This window comes from Pleurodeles waltl, chromosome 1_2 (assembly GCF_031143425.1).
Source record: "Pleurodeles waltl isolate 20211129_DDA chromosome 1_2, aPleWal1.hap1.20221129, whole genome shotgun sequence".
Classification (NCBI taxonomy): Eukaryota; Metazoa; Chordata; class Amphibia; order Caudata; family Salamandridae; genus Pleurodeles; species Pleurodeles waltl.
In genome coordinates this window covers 718,264,268-718,279,265 of record NC_090437.1, presented here as the reverse complement: position 1 = coordinate 718,279,265, position 14,998 = coordinate 718,264,268, and positions in this window count along the sequence as shown.

The following is a 14,998-nucleotide window of genomic DNA, read 5'->3' as shown; positions in this document are numbered from 1 at the left end:
AGTTCTGGTGATGGCACTGGAACATACAGATCGTGCACAGTTAACACTGAGGCCCATATTTATACTTTTTGACGCAAAACTGCGCCAACGCAGTTTTGCGTCAAAAAAATTAGCGTCGGCTAACGCCATTCTGAAGCGCCATGCGGGCGCCGTATTTATTGAATGACGTTAGCCGGCGTTAGCCGCCGGCGCCGTCTGGTGTGCGTTAAAAAAAACGATGTACACCAGGCAGCGCCGGCGTAGGGGGATATGGGGCTTGGGCGTCAAGAAATGGGGCAAGTCAGGTTGAGGCAATTTTTTCGCCTCAACCCGATTTGCGCCAATTTTTTTCACTCCCAACCCCTATAGAAATTACTCCTGTCTTAGCAAAGACAGGAGTCATGCCCCCTTGCCCAATGGCCATGCCCAGGGGACTTCTGGCCCCTGGGCATGGTCATTGGGCATAGTGGCATGTAGGGGGGCACAAATCAGGCCCCCCTATGCCACAAAAAAATAAATAAAAAAACACTTACCTGAACTTACCTTAATGTCCCTGGGATGGGTCCCTCCAGCCTTGGGTGTCCTCCTGGGGTGGGCAAGGGTGACAGGGGGTGTCCCTGGGGGCATGGGAGGGCACCTCTGGGCTCCTTCAGAGCCCACAGGTCCCTTAACGCCTGCCTTTTGCAGGCGCTAAAAAACGGCGCAAAAGCGGCCGTACATCATTTTTTTTGACCCGCCCACTCCCGGGCGTGATTTTTGCCCGGGAGTATAAATCCGACGCACATGCCTCGGAGTCGATTTTCCAGACGGGAACGCCTACCTTGCATATAATTAACGCAAAGTAGGTGTCCACGCAAAAAAATGACGCTAACTCCATGGACTTTGGCGCTAGACGCGTCTAACGCCAAAGTATAAATATGGAGTTAGTTTTGCGTCGAAATTGCGTAAAAAAAAACGACGCAATTCCGGCGCAAACGGAGTATAAATATGCCCCTGAATGCTTGTGATTCGTACTACTGTGTCCAGTCTTTCAATGAATAACTGCATTACTGGCACCAGAATGGGTTCAGAGATTCTAAAGGCAACACCATTAAGCACAGACTTCTGTGGGGGAAAGTAGGGGATCAGATGGAAACTCTACCAAATGTCCATGTCGTAAATACACTTGGACACCAGCGGGTTGGAATACACCTTGCTGGAAATACACTGGCTGATGAAGCTGCAAAGTCAGCAATAGCTACGGCCACTCTTGCCTCAGTGCCACGCTTAGGTGTGAAACTGGACGAGGACATATGGGCTGCTGTGACAGCTACGGCTGAAGATACGCCCTACCCAAAAGAGCAAGCAATCCTTAACAGCCAGAGTCTTAGGTACGGGTCGCAGTTGGCTTAATCACCTGTATGGAGTCCAGAGAGCACTTAACAATCTGCCTAGAAGGTCCCTGGGGGGGTCGTACTTCATATGAGTGCCTGTTCGGAACCCAAATGTATGTTCCAGATCTTGATGGTCCTCGCGTGGAGGCGGCAGAAACACCCTTTGACATAAATGAATGTGTCACTGTCTTACAGGAATTGCAAGTTTCGTGATGACAATGCTTCTGCCAGTTCTGCCTCCACAGGAATTAAGGATGTCCTTGTAACACCTACAGGCTGGATTCTCAAAGTTGGGGATCTAGTACTCAAAAAAGTTGCTGTGAAAAAAGAGTTTTGGGATTACATGGTATCAGAATTGTCATACTACCACCGTTAGTTGGTGCTAAAGAAAACCGCTTTGTATCTATCGACAATGTCAAGTTACACAGTGTGGCTGATCCTGCACTGCAGACCAAAAGGAACAGCCAGTAGTTCCCGAATCCCTCTCACTACTAGTCAAGAAGTTCCTTTACAAGTTGTAAAGCCCGCCAAAGTCCCGCCGTCAGGTTACCGTTCCGCGGTCGAAAGACCGCGGCGGTAATTCTGACTTTCCCGCTGGGATGGCGGGCGGTCGCCTTCAGACCGCCAGCCAGCCCAGCGGGAAAGAGGCTTCCACGATGAAGCCGGCTCGGAATCGAGCCGGCGGAGTGGAAGCTGTGCGACGGGTGCAGTTGCACCCGTCGCGTATTTCACTGTCTGCACAGCAGACAGTGAAATACATGTAGGGGCCCTCTTACGGGGGCCCCTGCAATGCCCATGCCAGTGGCATGGGCACTGCAGGGGCCCCCAGGGGCCCCGCGACCCCCCCTACCGCCATCCGGATCTCGGCGGTCCGACCGCCGGGATCTGGATGGCGGTAGGGGGGGTCGGAATCCCCGCGGCGGTGCAGCAAGCTGCGCCGCCGCGGAGGATTCAATGGGGCCGCGGTACACTGGCGGGACCCCGCCAGTGGTGCCGGTCCGACCGCGGCTTTACCGCCGCGGTCGGAATCCCCATTGGAGCACCGCCGGCCTGTCGGCGGTGCTCCCGCGGTCCTCCGCCCTGGCGGTCAAAGACCGCCAGGGTCAGAATGACCACCATTGTCTCTTCTGCTATATACATTATACAAACTGATATGTCTTCCTTACACCATGGACAAAGTCAACTGAGATCCATTATGCAGTTGGGTTGGATACTTCAAACACATTTAAATTAATGCAACAACCATCAATCAATCAAAGAAATTTATAAAGCGTGTTACTCACCCGTGAGGGTCTCAAGGCGCTGGGGGGGAGTAAAGGAGTGCCACTGTTCTAACAGCCATGTCTTGAGGTTCTTTCTGAAAAGCAGGAGGTCTTGGGTCTTGCGGATGTTGGTGGGGAGGGAGTTCCAGGCCTTGGGAGTGAGGTAGGAGAAGGATCTCCCTCCTGTGGTGGCGCATTGGATTTGGGGAACTGAGGCGAGTGCGAGGTCGGCAGATCGGAGGTGGCGGTTGGGAGTGGTGAGATTCACTCTTTCGTTGAGGTAGGTTGGGCCGGTGATGTGGAGGGATCTGTGCGCATGGATGAGGATTTTGAAGGTAATCCTCTTGCCGATGGGGAGCCAGTGAAGGGATTTGAGGTGTGATGAGATGTGTTCATGGCGAGGGAGGTCCAGGATGAGGCGTGCGGCTGTGTTCTGGATTCTCTGGAGTTTGTGTTTAAGTTTGAGTGTGGTGCCGGCGTAGAGGGCGTTTCCATAGTCTAGCCTGCTGCTGATGAGTGCATGGGTGACGGTCTTTCTGGTCTCTATGGGAATCCATTTGAAGGTTTTTTTCAGCATGCGGAGTGTGTTGAAACAGGGGGAGGTGACGGCGTTGATTTGCTGGGTCATGGAGAGGGAGGGGTCCAGGAGGATGCCAAGGTTGCGTGCGTGGTTTGCTGGGGTGGGTGCGGGGCCTAGGGCGGTGGGCCACCAGGAGTAGTCCCATATGGTTTTGTTGGGGCCGAAAATGATTATTTTGGTTTTGTTGGAGTTGAGCTTGAGGTGGTTTGCTGTCATCCAAGTGGCGGTGTCAAGGAGTGAAGCGTGGAGGTTGGTTTTGGCGGTAGTAGGGTTGCGGGTGAGGGAGATGATGAGTTGGGTGTCGTCTGCGTAGGAGTAGATGGTGATTCCGTGTGGTCGGAGGATGTTGGCGAGCGGGGTCATGTAAATGTTGAAAAGGGTGGGGCTGAGGGAGGACCCTTGGGGGACTCCGCAGATAATTTTGGTGGCAGTGGAGTGGAAGGGAGGACGGCAGACTTTTTGGGTTCTATCAGTGAGGAAGGAAGTGAGCCAGTCTAGGGCTTTGAATCGAATCCCTGTGTTGTGGAGGCATGTGCGGAGTGTATGGTGGCAGACAGTGTCAAAGGCCGCGGAGAGGTCCAGGAGGATGAGTGCGATGGTTTCGCCCTTGTTGACTCTGGTTTTGATGTCGTCAGTACATGGAATGAGGGCGGTTTCCATGCTGACGTTCTTGCGGAACCCAGACTGGGAGGGGTCGAGTGTGTTGTTTTCCTCAAGGAAGTGGGATAGGCGGGTGTTTACTAGCTTCTCAGCGACCTTGGCGGGGAAAGGGAGGAGAGAGATTGGGCGGTAGTTGGAGAGGTCGTCCGGGTCAGCTTTGGGCTTTTTTAGGAGTGCAGTGACTTCTGCCTGCTTCCAGGGGTCTGGGAAGGTGGCGGTGTCGAATGAGCTGTTGATTATGTCTTGAAGCTTGATGGCGATGGTTGGGCTGGCTTTGTTGTAAATGTGATGGGGCAGGGGTCGGAGGGGGATCCAGAGTGGATGGAATTCATTGTTTTTTCAGTTTCTTCGTTGGTGGTTGGGGCCCAGGTGGTTAGTAGGTTGGAGAGGGTCTAAGGGGGGTCTGTGTTGGACGGGTGAGGGTGTGTGTGGTGGGTGTGTGTGGTTTGAAACTGTTGTTTATGTCTAGGATTTTGTGGTGGAAATGGTTTGAGAGGGAGTCACAGAGGAGTTTTGTGTGCGTGGGGTCTAAGTTGCTGGCTTTGGCTTTGGAGAGCTTTTTGATGATGGTAAAGATTTCTTTGCTGTTGTGTGAGTTACTGTCTATGCGTTCCTTGTAGTATTCCCTTTTTGGTGGTGCGTATGAGTTGGTTGTGATTGCGAATGGAGGTTTTGAGGGTGGAGAAGTTGGTGGTTGTGGGTTCCTGTCGCCAGGCTTTCTCTGCTTTGCAGCACTTGCGCTTGGAGTCTTGGAGTTCAGTAGTGAACCGTGGGGCGTTCTTGATGTTGCAGGTGGTGATGTTTTTTCTGAGGTGGGCGAGTGAGTCTGCGCAGGTAGTGATCCATTTTACAAGGTTGTTGGCAGCAGTGTCGGGGTCGTTGGTGTTGGGAGGGTTCTGTGCCAGATGGGAGTTCAGGTGTTCTGTGAGGATCTTGTCCCGCATGCAGTATGGCGTGGTGTGTTGGTGGTTATGTGTGGGGGGTTTGGCGAAGGAGAAGTGGACGTAGTGGTGGTCGGTCCAGTGGAGTTCGGTGGTGTGGGTGTAGGTTAAGTGTTGGCTCGAAGTGAAGATTGCGTCTAGTGTGTGTCCTGCTGAGTGGGTGGGTGTTGTGACCAGTTGTTTGAGTCTGAGGTTGGTGAGGTTGTCTAGGAGGGATGAGGAGTTGTGGTCCTGTGGGTTCTCCAGGCGAAAGTTGAAATCACCGAGGAGGATGTAGTCTGTGGAGGTGAGGACGTGAGGGCTGATGGTGTCAGCGATGGTGTCACTGAAGGGGGTGTGTGGCCCTGGGGGTCTGTATATGAGTGTACCTCTGAGGGTGGTGTTGTTGATTATGTGGATTAGGAAGTGCATGTGTTCTGTGCTGTCTAGGGTGTGTTGGTGGTGACCTTAATGGTGTCTTTGTGCAGGATGGCAATGCCACCTCCTGGTTTGTTTAGGCAGTCTTTGCGTTGGAGTTTGTACCCATCAGGGGTGGCTGTGGCTATGTCCGGCTCAGATGAGTGGTTCATCCAGGTTTCCGTGCGGAAGTCGACGTCAGGTGAGTGTGATGAGATCACAGAGTTTTATGCCATGTTTGTGTAGGGACTGTGTGTTTAGGAGTAAGCAGTTGAGATGGTTGTGGGGGGTGTTGTTGTTGTGTTGTGCATTGTGTTGGTGTGGGGGCTTGTGGTGTTGCTGTGGGATGTGGTGGTGTTGTTGTGGAGTGTGTTCAGGTTGTGTTTTTTTTTTTGTGATGGGGCCTGTTGGGTTGTGCCGGGACTGTGCGGGAGTCTGTTGCGTTGAGATTGTGGTGTTTGGTGTGGGGGTGCTGGGGTCGGTGAGAAAACGGGCAGGAGAGAGAGAGTGAAACAAGAGCTAAGAACAGGGGGGGCAGGGGGTCAGAAAAGTGCAGCGCAGAGGATCACAAGAGGAATAGATGGCTATGCAAAGATGGCAGAAGAAACGGCATATACAGAATACAAAAATACAAAAACACAAAGGATTACTTTCTCTACAATCCGGAGATGCCTACCACTAGGCACCAGGGATGAGGCGCAGACGGGTGCCTGCGGGTGGAGGAGGGCCTCAAACTGCTGTCCAGGCGGCAGTCGGACAGATCAGGGGCACTATCTTTTACTGTGCTTTCCGTTGAGTACTTCTGAGGCCCTTCCTTCTAGTGCTGTCACTGCACTTTACCTTATTTTCTGGTTGGGTATAAGTAAAAGTGCCCTCTATTATGCAAACGGTGCTGCAAAGTGCCCTCTTTTATACATGTGATGCTATAAAGTGCCCTTTGGTATACGAGTGGTGCTATACAGTGCCCAGTTTCCTTCCACGTTGGTTTTCTTCCCACCGCCCACTCCCCCTTGTTTACTAATCCCGCTCCTCCCATCCTCCCTTCCCCTGCTTCCTCCTATTGCGGTGTGGTCACGCACCTGTGTATGCCACGCTTCTCCAGAAGCGTGGCGGGGTTCTTGGTTTCGCCTTCCGGGGCCACCGCATGTTGCAGACCTCCGTCTGCCGCCTCTTCGTCTTCTTCTCCCCGGCTGGGGAGAAACGGCTCTCCAATCTCCTCGTCGCTCTTCTCCTGTTCACCTCTTTCCTCTGCACAACTCTCCTCCTCGTCACTCTTCTTCTCGCCGCTCTCCCCCTCTCCGGACGTGGACACCAACCTTTTCACCACACCGTCTTCCCGGTTTCCAGTTTGAAGTTCCGACGTCATGGCTGATGAGTGCCTCCCATTGGTTCCTGCCCCGGGCTGTTCCTGAGCACCACAGGCAGTGTCAGCACAAGTCGGCTTTGTGCACAGGCCGTCTCCAACCGGCCCGTCACATACACTCCCCCTAGTGAGCGGCTGATAGAGACGCTCTGCCGAAGGATACCGTGATAGAAAGTCAGCATTTGCCATGTGGGCACCCGGGGAGTGTAGTATCTGAAAGGAGAAAGGCTGAAGTGAGAGGAACCATCGCAGAATACAGGAGTTAGTATCTTTGTTGTGTGCGAGCCAGGTAAGGGGAGCATGATCGGTCACTAAGGTAAAAGTCCTGCCTGCTAGATAGTATCGCAGGGACTCCACTGCCCATTTAATCGCCAAGCATTCTTTCTCTACTGTGGGGTAGTGTTTTTCCCGTGGGAGGAGTTTCCGACTTATGTATACAATGGGGTGATGTGTCCCATCGTCTTGTTCTTGGGAAAGTACTGCCCCTAGACCCACATCTGAGGCGTCGGTTTGCACAATAAAGCGCTGTTTTTAGAGTTTCAAAGCTTTGTCGTTCTGTATCCGAGAGAGGTGGTAGGGTGTTGGGACATGATTTGGGAAGTGGTCCTGCTAATGTGGAGAATTGTGGAATTAATCGTCTATAGTAACCTACGAGTCCTAGGAAGTCCCCTATATCTTTTTCCGTACATGGGAGGGAGATTTTCATGATGGCCTCTATTTTCTCCACTTGTGGTCTGACCTGTCCTTCTCCCAAGATATCGCCCAAACATTTGATTCTTGTGTGTCCCAACCTGCATTTCTCGGGATTTGCTGTTAGATTAGCCTTTCTTAATGACTGTAACATGTTGTCTAAGTGTTTCAGGTGGTCCTCCCAGGTCATACTATATACTACAATATCATCGAGATATGCTGCTGCATACTGATGGTACGGTCGTAGGATCCTGCCTATGAGTCTCTGAAAGGTTGCTAGAGCCCCATGAAGACCAAATGGAAGAACTGTGAATTGATAGAGACCGGATAGGGTTGCGAAGGCGGTCTTTTCTTTATCCTCTGGTCGTAAGGGTATTTGCCAGTACCCTTTCGTCAGATCTAAAGTGGACATATACCGGGCCTGACCTAATCTATCAAGAAGTTCATCGATACGTGGCATGGGGTACGCGTCAAACTGTGACAGGTCGTTGACACGTCTATAATCCACACAGAAGCGAGTGCTTCCATTAGGCTTTGGTACGAGTACCACAGGGGAACACCAGGGCCTGGTAGATGGTTCAATAATGCCAGCTTCTAACATGGATTGCACTTCTTGTTCTATGATTTTCTTTTTTGCTTCTGGGATACAATATGGTAGCTGGCGGGTTATACTGTCTGTTTTAACACGAATGGCATGCTGCACTAATGCTGTTCGACCTGGTGTCTTCGAGAATACGTCTCGGTTGTTATTGATCAGATGGGTGAGTTGCATGCGATAGGGCTCTGTGAGTGTGGGGTTTATTTGAGGGGGAGGGTCCCTGTAAGGGGGGGTCGTGGAGAGGGAAGGGTAAGGGATCTCATCGTTTGTGTCCTGTGTGATATATCTGACGGACTGCTCGCCCGAGGGTTCCTGCCATTTCTTAAGTAAATTAATGTGATATATTTGTTCTCTTCCTGAACCTTTGGGTATGGCAAGTTTATAGGTGGTGGGATTGATTTGTTCGATGACATCATAAGGTCCCTGCCACCGGGCTAATAGTTTGTTTTCACAGCTAGGTAGCAGGTCTAACACCTTGTCTCCTACCTTCAAACTACGATAAACACTTTTAGCATCATACAGTTGTTTTTGTTTAGTCTGGGCCTCTCGTAGGGTGGTGTGGGCCTCTTCCCACACCGTATGGAGATTTTCTCGTAACTCGTGGGTATATGTCAAGAGGTCTTTCACCTCTTCTTCCGTTTCTTCCCATTGCTCAGCCAGCATTTCTAATAGGGTACGGGGTTGTCTCCCAAATAATAACTCAAAGGGACTGTGTCCGGCGGAGGTCTAAACATGGGTGCGTATGGCGTATAGTACTAGAGGTAGTTTCTTCTCCCAATCTTTTCCGGCTTCGGAAAAACTTTTCCTAAGTAGGGATTTAATGGTCTTATTATATCTCTCTACTAATCCGTCTGTTTGGGGATGGTAAACAGATGTTCTAATTTGTTTAACCCCTAGGGAGCGACTCACCTCTGTCATGAGTCTTGACATAAATGGAGTCCCTTGGTCTGTGAGTATTTCTTTCGGAAACCCCACCCTGGAAAAGAATTCTATCATTGCCTGTGCAATGGCTTTTGTGTGCATACTGGGGATGGGTATGGCCTCAGGATAACAGGTGGCGTAATCGACTAATACCAAAACATATTATCGTCCTCTCACCGAAGGTGCTAGGGGTCCTATAATGTCCATCCCAACTCTAGAAAACGGGGTTTCTACAATAGGAAGGGGTTGAAGGGGAACTGGTCGGTGTGGAGAGGGATTAAAGATTTGGCATTTTGGGCATTCGGAACAATGTTTTCATATATCCCCAAAAACTCCAGGCCAATAGAAGCGCCGTAGTACTGCTTCTTCTGTTTTTTCCCTCCCCAGGTGACCTTCACCATTATCCCCATGGGCTAAGTGCAAGACCTGCTGTCTATGAATCTTGGGGACGACCAGTTGTAAGTCTTTCCTTCCAGCTGCGGCGGAGCTCCTATACAGTAGGTTGTTTTTTACCAGGAATTTGGGACCTACCACATGATCCTCCGGATTCAAGGCTTTATGCCATGCATGTTACAATGTGGGATCATCGTGTTGACTCTGACGGAAATCTCCAGTGATAGTACAAATGACGCTGGGGGGTACTTGGCTGTCTGTTTTCCGGGGATCCCGAGGCAGGGTATATTTTTGCCGTTGTTCCCTCTTTTGCTTCCTACTTAGTTTAATTCGTGGTCTCCGGCTCTCGTCTTAATCTACTCCCAGAGGTACCTCTTCCCTCCGTGTTTTAAGGAGATGTTCCTGTCCTGCTTTGGTTAGGAGGGAGGAAAAATCCACCTAATCATTCCCGAGGATGATATCCTCCCCCAAATGAGGAAGCACTCCCACCCTTATAGTCTCATCTTTTCCTCTCCAATTCAGGAGTACTGTCGCCACTGGATAATATCGTTGATCCCCATGTACGCAGGTGATTAACACCTGAGCCTGCGGATCCCCTTGACTTGGCAGAACCAAATTCCGTCTGATCGCACTTTGACTGCACCCCGAATCTACTACAGCCGTTCTTTCAATGTCGTTGAGGAGGACGGTTAGTGTATAGGTCGGCTTTTTCCCTCCGGACCATAATACTCGCCCTCTCATTAGCCCGATTTCCATAGGTTCTTCAGGATCCTTTTTTAACGGGCAGTGTCTAGCAATATGGCCCCATTTGGAGCAGTGGTAACACTGCGGTCCTATAGTTGGATAACTCGGGGATGCCGACATTGCAGGGAGGGTACGCTCAGGGCCATGTACCGCCATCGGTCGCTGGGTGGTACTCTTTGCTATGGCTGGGCGTACAGAAGAAGGAGGGGGATGTCTGCCAGATGTAGCACGGAAATCTGGGGCCCGGTGGTAAGCACACGCTAGGTCAACGGCGGTCTGGTTCGTCAATCCCGGATGTTGTCTGATCCAGTTCCATGTGCTAGAGGGTAGGGCATCCATGACTGTTCAAGGACAATGGTATCAAACATCTCTTCCCTGGTACTCTCTGTTGGACGTAACCATCTTCCTGCGGCATGATGAACTCTATAATATAAGGTGTGGGGGTTCTCTTGATGCTGCCATTTTGTCTGACGGAACTTGGTTTGATAGCTTTCGCTATCCAGTCCAATGCGTTCTGAGATGGTTTTCTTTATCTCCTTGTACGGAAAAGTGCCACCCGGGTTAATGGCTTGGTAGGTGACTTGCAACTGTCCTGTAAGTAATGGGGCTATATACTGCCCCCACTTGTCCTCAGGCCAACTCGCCATACTGGCTACCCTTTCGAAATTCATGAAGAATGAATCCGGATCTTCCTGTTCTTGATGCCTTTGCAGCACACTACTCGGCACGTTAGGATGGACATTTGTATGTGCAATAGTGTCCGTTAGTTTTCCCAGGGCTGTTTCATGAACTAGTTGGTTGTTTGCTATTATTGTTGCCTGACTTTTTAGAGCCGTTTGTAGGGCCTCACGTTCTTCCTTAGCCTCTTTCAGCTGTTGTTCCCAAACGATCTGTAGGTGTTGTTGCCCCATGGCCAACTGGGCAATCATGTCTGCCATTGTTGGTTTCTCTTCCATGTTGGCGATGATTCTCTCGGATCCCACTTCTGACACCACTTGTGGTAGGCCGGGTTAAAGGACAACACGAAGCTCTGGAGTCAAGTAGGTATGAGATTTATTGAAGAATATAATGAGGTATAATTAGGGGTATTTTGCTGTGTTTCTTGTCGTGTTCTCGGATGGCTTTGTACTCGGTTCCCTGGATCTTTACGTCTTCTTGGTTCTTTTCTTCTCTTTTAGGGCTCCCAGGAAGCGCATGCGTATAAAAGAAGGAGAAAAGTCTCAGTAAGTGGTTGTTTTCACTATCTGTCTTTTCTCCTTTTCTACCTCTTCTTTTCTTTCCGCCTCTGTAATTCACTCTTCTTACTGGCTTTCTTTCTTCCTTTTGTCTCAGTCCTTTCTCGGAATCTGTACCACTCTTTTCTGGTATATTTGTTTCCTATTGTCTTTCCCTTTCTGCCCGTAGCTGCCCTTATTTTCTTACTGTCTTTCTATCTTTTACTGTGCTTTCCGTGGAGTACTTCTGAGGCCCTTCCTTCTAGTGCTGTCACTGCACTTTACCTTATTTTCTGGTTGGGTATAAGTAAAAGTGCCCTCTATTATGCAAACGGTGCTGCAAAGTGCCCTCTTTTATACATGTGATGCTATAAAGTGCCCTTTGGTATACGAGTGGTGCTATACAGTGCCCAGTTTCCTTCCACGTTGGTTTTCTTCCCACCACCCACTCCCCCTTGTTTACTAATCCCGCTCCTCCCATCCTCCCTTCCCCTGCTTCCTCCTATTGCGGTGTGGTCACACACCTGTGTATGCCACGCTTCTCCAGAAGAGTGGCGGGGTTCTTGGTTTCTCCTTCCGGGGCCACCGCAGGTTGCAGACCTCCGTCTGCCGCCTCTTCTTCTTCTTCTCCCCAGCTGGGGAGAAACCGCTCTCCAATCTCCTTGTCGCTCTTCTCCTGTTCACCTCTTTCCTCTGCACAACTCTCCTCCTCGTCGCTCTTCGTCTCCCCACTTTGCTCCTCTCCGGACGCCGACCTTTTCACCACACCGTCTTCCCGGTTTCCAGTTTGAAGTTCCGACGTCATGGCTGATGAGTGCCTCCCATTGGTTCATGCCCCGGGCTGTTCCTGAGCACCATGGGCAGTGTCAGCACAAGTCGGCTTTGTGCACGGGCTGTCTCCAACCGGCCCGTCACGTGGTCTTTTTACAGTCCGGAATTGACTGTGCTTCTTGGTGTCTGACGTTAGGTGACCAGTACGTAGGGCTGTTGCATGGTTTGCCACTGGAGAGCACAGTGTCACTAAACTTGGCACACTTGCATGGTTTTTCCTTACGGTCCATCTGGTGGAGTTTGGTCTGGCTGTGGCATCTGGTTCCTTGGTCAGCAGCCGGTCACTGAAGTGGCCTTCACAGGGTCTTTGGTCTCGGGTTGCAGGAGAGTGATGCCTTCAATTTGGAGGGAGATCTTCAATGATTTTTCGAAAAGTAGGGGTCCTCTGGGGGTTTGTAGACTCTGTCCAACATCCAAGCAACCCCTCACTGGTGAGCGTCCAGTCCTGGGTGCAGCAGGAAGGGTTTGGCACCTTTTCTTGGTGCAGCAGGAGTTCAGTTCTCAAGCCTTGGGTCTTTTTTGTTGCTAGTCTTCTTTTGTCCTTGGAATTTGCTTTCTTAGTCTAGGGATTCCCACTAAATATTGTATTTAGTGACCGTTTAGGGGAGTACCTAGTATTGACCAAATGGTCATCTACCTTAGGGTGGCTACACCCACTAAGTGACCATTTCCTGTGGGCAGAGGTCAGTTTCCTACACCTGATTGGCTATTTTCCATCCATGCAAGATGGAGGAAAATGAAATGGAGGGGTCACCTCCCAGGCAGCACCTTAATGGTGGAGCAAGTGGAAGCTGACCACTCCTCCTGTCCTTTGCATGGTTTCCCACCATTGTTCCTGTCAAAAGTGGGGGTTTGCATTGGGGGTGGCCATCTGCTGCTACCAGGCTTGGGGGATAGGTTTCAAGGGCGGTAAGTCCTTTGAAGCTCAGTAGCAGGGCAGTGCACATTCCTGAGGGAGGGGACGTTTGCATCTCCACCAAGGAAGGGCTTTCTTCTGGGACCCAGAGAGCAAGATCTCTCACCCCAGGGTTCCAGAATCTTGTCTGGTGGTGGCAGGCTGGTTGTGACCGGCCAGCAACCGTGCCAGGATAGTTAGATTTCTCAAGGGGCACCTCTACAGTGACCCCAGGGTACGTTAGCCATCATATAGCTGTGAAACTCACACTGACTAGTGTCCAGCACATGTATTAAAATGGCTGCTCTGTTCACTTACTATGTCCCAGGTTTGACAGGGACACAGTAAGGACATAGAGCTCATGCATCTATGCCCTCACATACAGTATAGTGCACCCTGCCATAGGGCTGGAAGGCCTGCTAGAGGGGTGACTTACCTATAGTGCATGCAGTCAGTAGGGGACAGGGCACACAGGCTGTGTGCCATATTGAGTTTGCCTTTTAGGATTGCATCAGAACACTCAGCCTGCAATGAGAGTGCTCGGTGCTTCTGGGTGCATGGTCCCAGAGGGTGGCACAATCTGTGCTGCTGCCGTCAGGGGCCTACCCTTGTGTCTTATCCAGGTGACTGGTTGACACCTGTTCGGTATAAGTCAATAAGGACGCTCAATGAAGGACCACATGCCAATTATAAATACAATTTAGCTTTACTAGAATTGCAGGTAAATGTAGGCATTTAGCACATTAACAATAGTAGAATAAGAATAGCAATGAAAGCATCTATTTATATTTAAGTACTCTACAAGGAGCATCTATGCATATATATAAGCAAAGAGTTCATTGACAGATATAAGTTTTGATTAACTGTATACCAAAATACATCACACTACAATGTTCAGGAAGCAGAATATAAATGAGTTGGATACTTCAGATAAGCTTTGATTTACTGCACACCAAAATGCATGTTTCAATTACTGCAGCAGGCTCTCACTACGATGTTCAGGAGGCAAAATATAAACAAACTGAATACTTCAGATAAGCTTTGATTTACTGCACACCAAAATGCATGTTTCAATTACTGCAACAGGCTCTCACTACGATGTTCAGGAGGCAAAATATAAACGAGCTGAAAACTTCAGGTTATAAACACAGTGCAAGCATAAATAATCAGTCATAGTAATAGAGCAGAGAAACAAAGGCCTTTCATCCCTGTGTGGAACTTAACTTAGTCCACGAAATGCCGGGAAGCCCTCTACCGCCTGCTTGGACCTCTCTCCCCCTCAAGCATCACGGTCAGCAAAACAGGGAGGCAGCACTGTGCATGACAGCTTTCACAACTCCATCTGCGAGCTTCAAATCCCTCACCCACACTTCAGTGCTTTAATAACTCGAAGCTTGGATTCTATCTCATTGTGGCATTTTCTAGCTATGTTATCAGTACTTGGCTGCTCTGCCCTTCTCCAGCCTTTGTTTTCATTCCATCTTCTCCCTGCACTCTCTTTCTCAAGGTTGAGACGGAGTCTTCTATACAAACAAGCTTGAAAATAATATCATTAACTTTTCCATGTTGTTTGGGGGGGTTTCAACAGGCATCACACTCATCTACACTGCTCAAGCTAAGTAACCCTTTGCGTCACAATGTCTTCTGCACCTTTCCCTATACTGATCACCTTGGTACCCCAAACCCTAGGTACCTAAATAACATTTACTAGGGACTTACAATGGCAGCTAAAGGTGTTGCCAATTGTGTCAATAACTTTGCAGTTTTTAGGGAGAGAACATTGCCACTGGTAACCTGGTCAGCGGGATCCGAGTGCAGTCCAGTCCAAGTTGCATCCAGAAACCAGGCAAAACATGTGGGGGAGGTACTGCAACTTGGTGCCAATTTCCCACTGCAGGCACACACCGATTCACACAGTAACACGCCCAAGCACACACTGATGAATACACTGACACACCCACGTACACTGATACATACAGTAACATACCAAAGTACACACTGATGCATAGACTGAGTATCCCAGGTGCACACTGATGTATTCAGTGACACACCCAGTGACACACTGTTGCATACACTAACACACCCATACACTCATTGATACATATACTGACACACCAAGGTACACACTGATGCACACAGTGACACAGCCAGGCACACA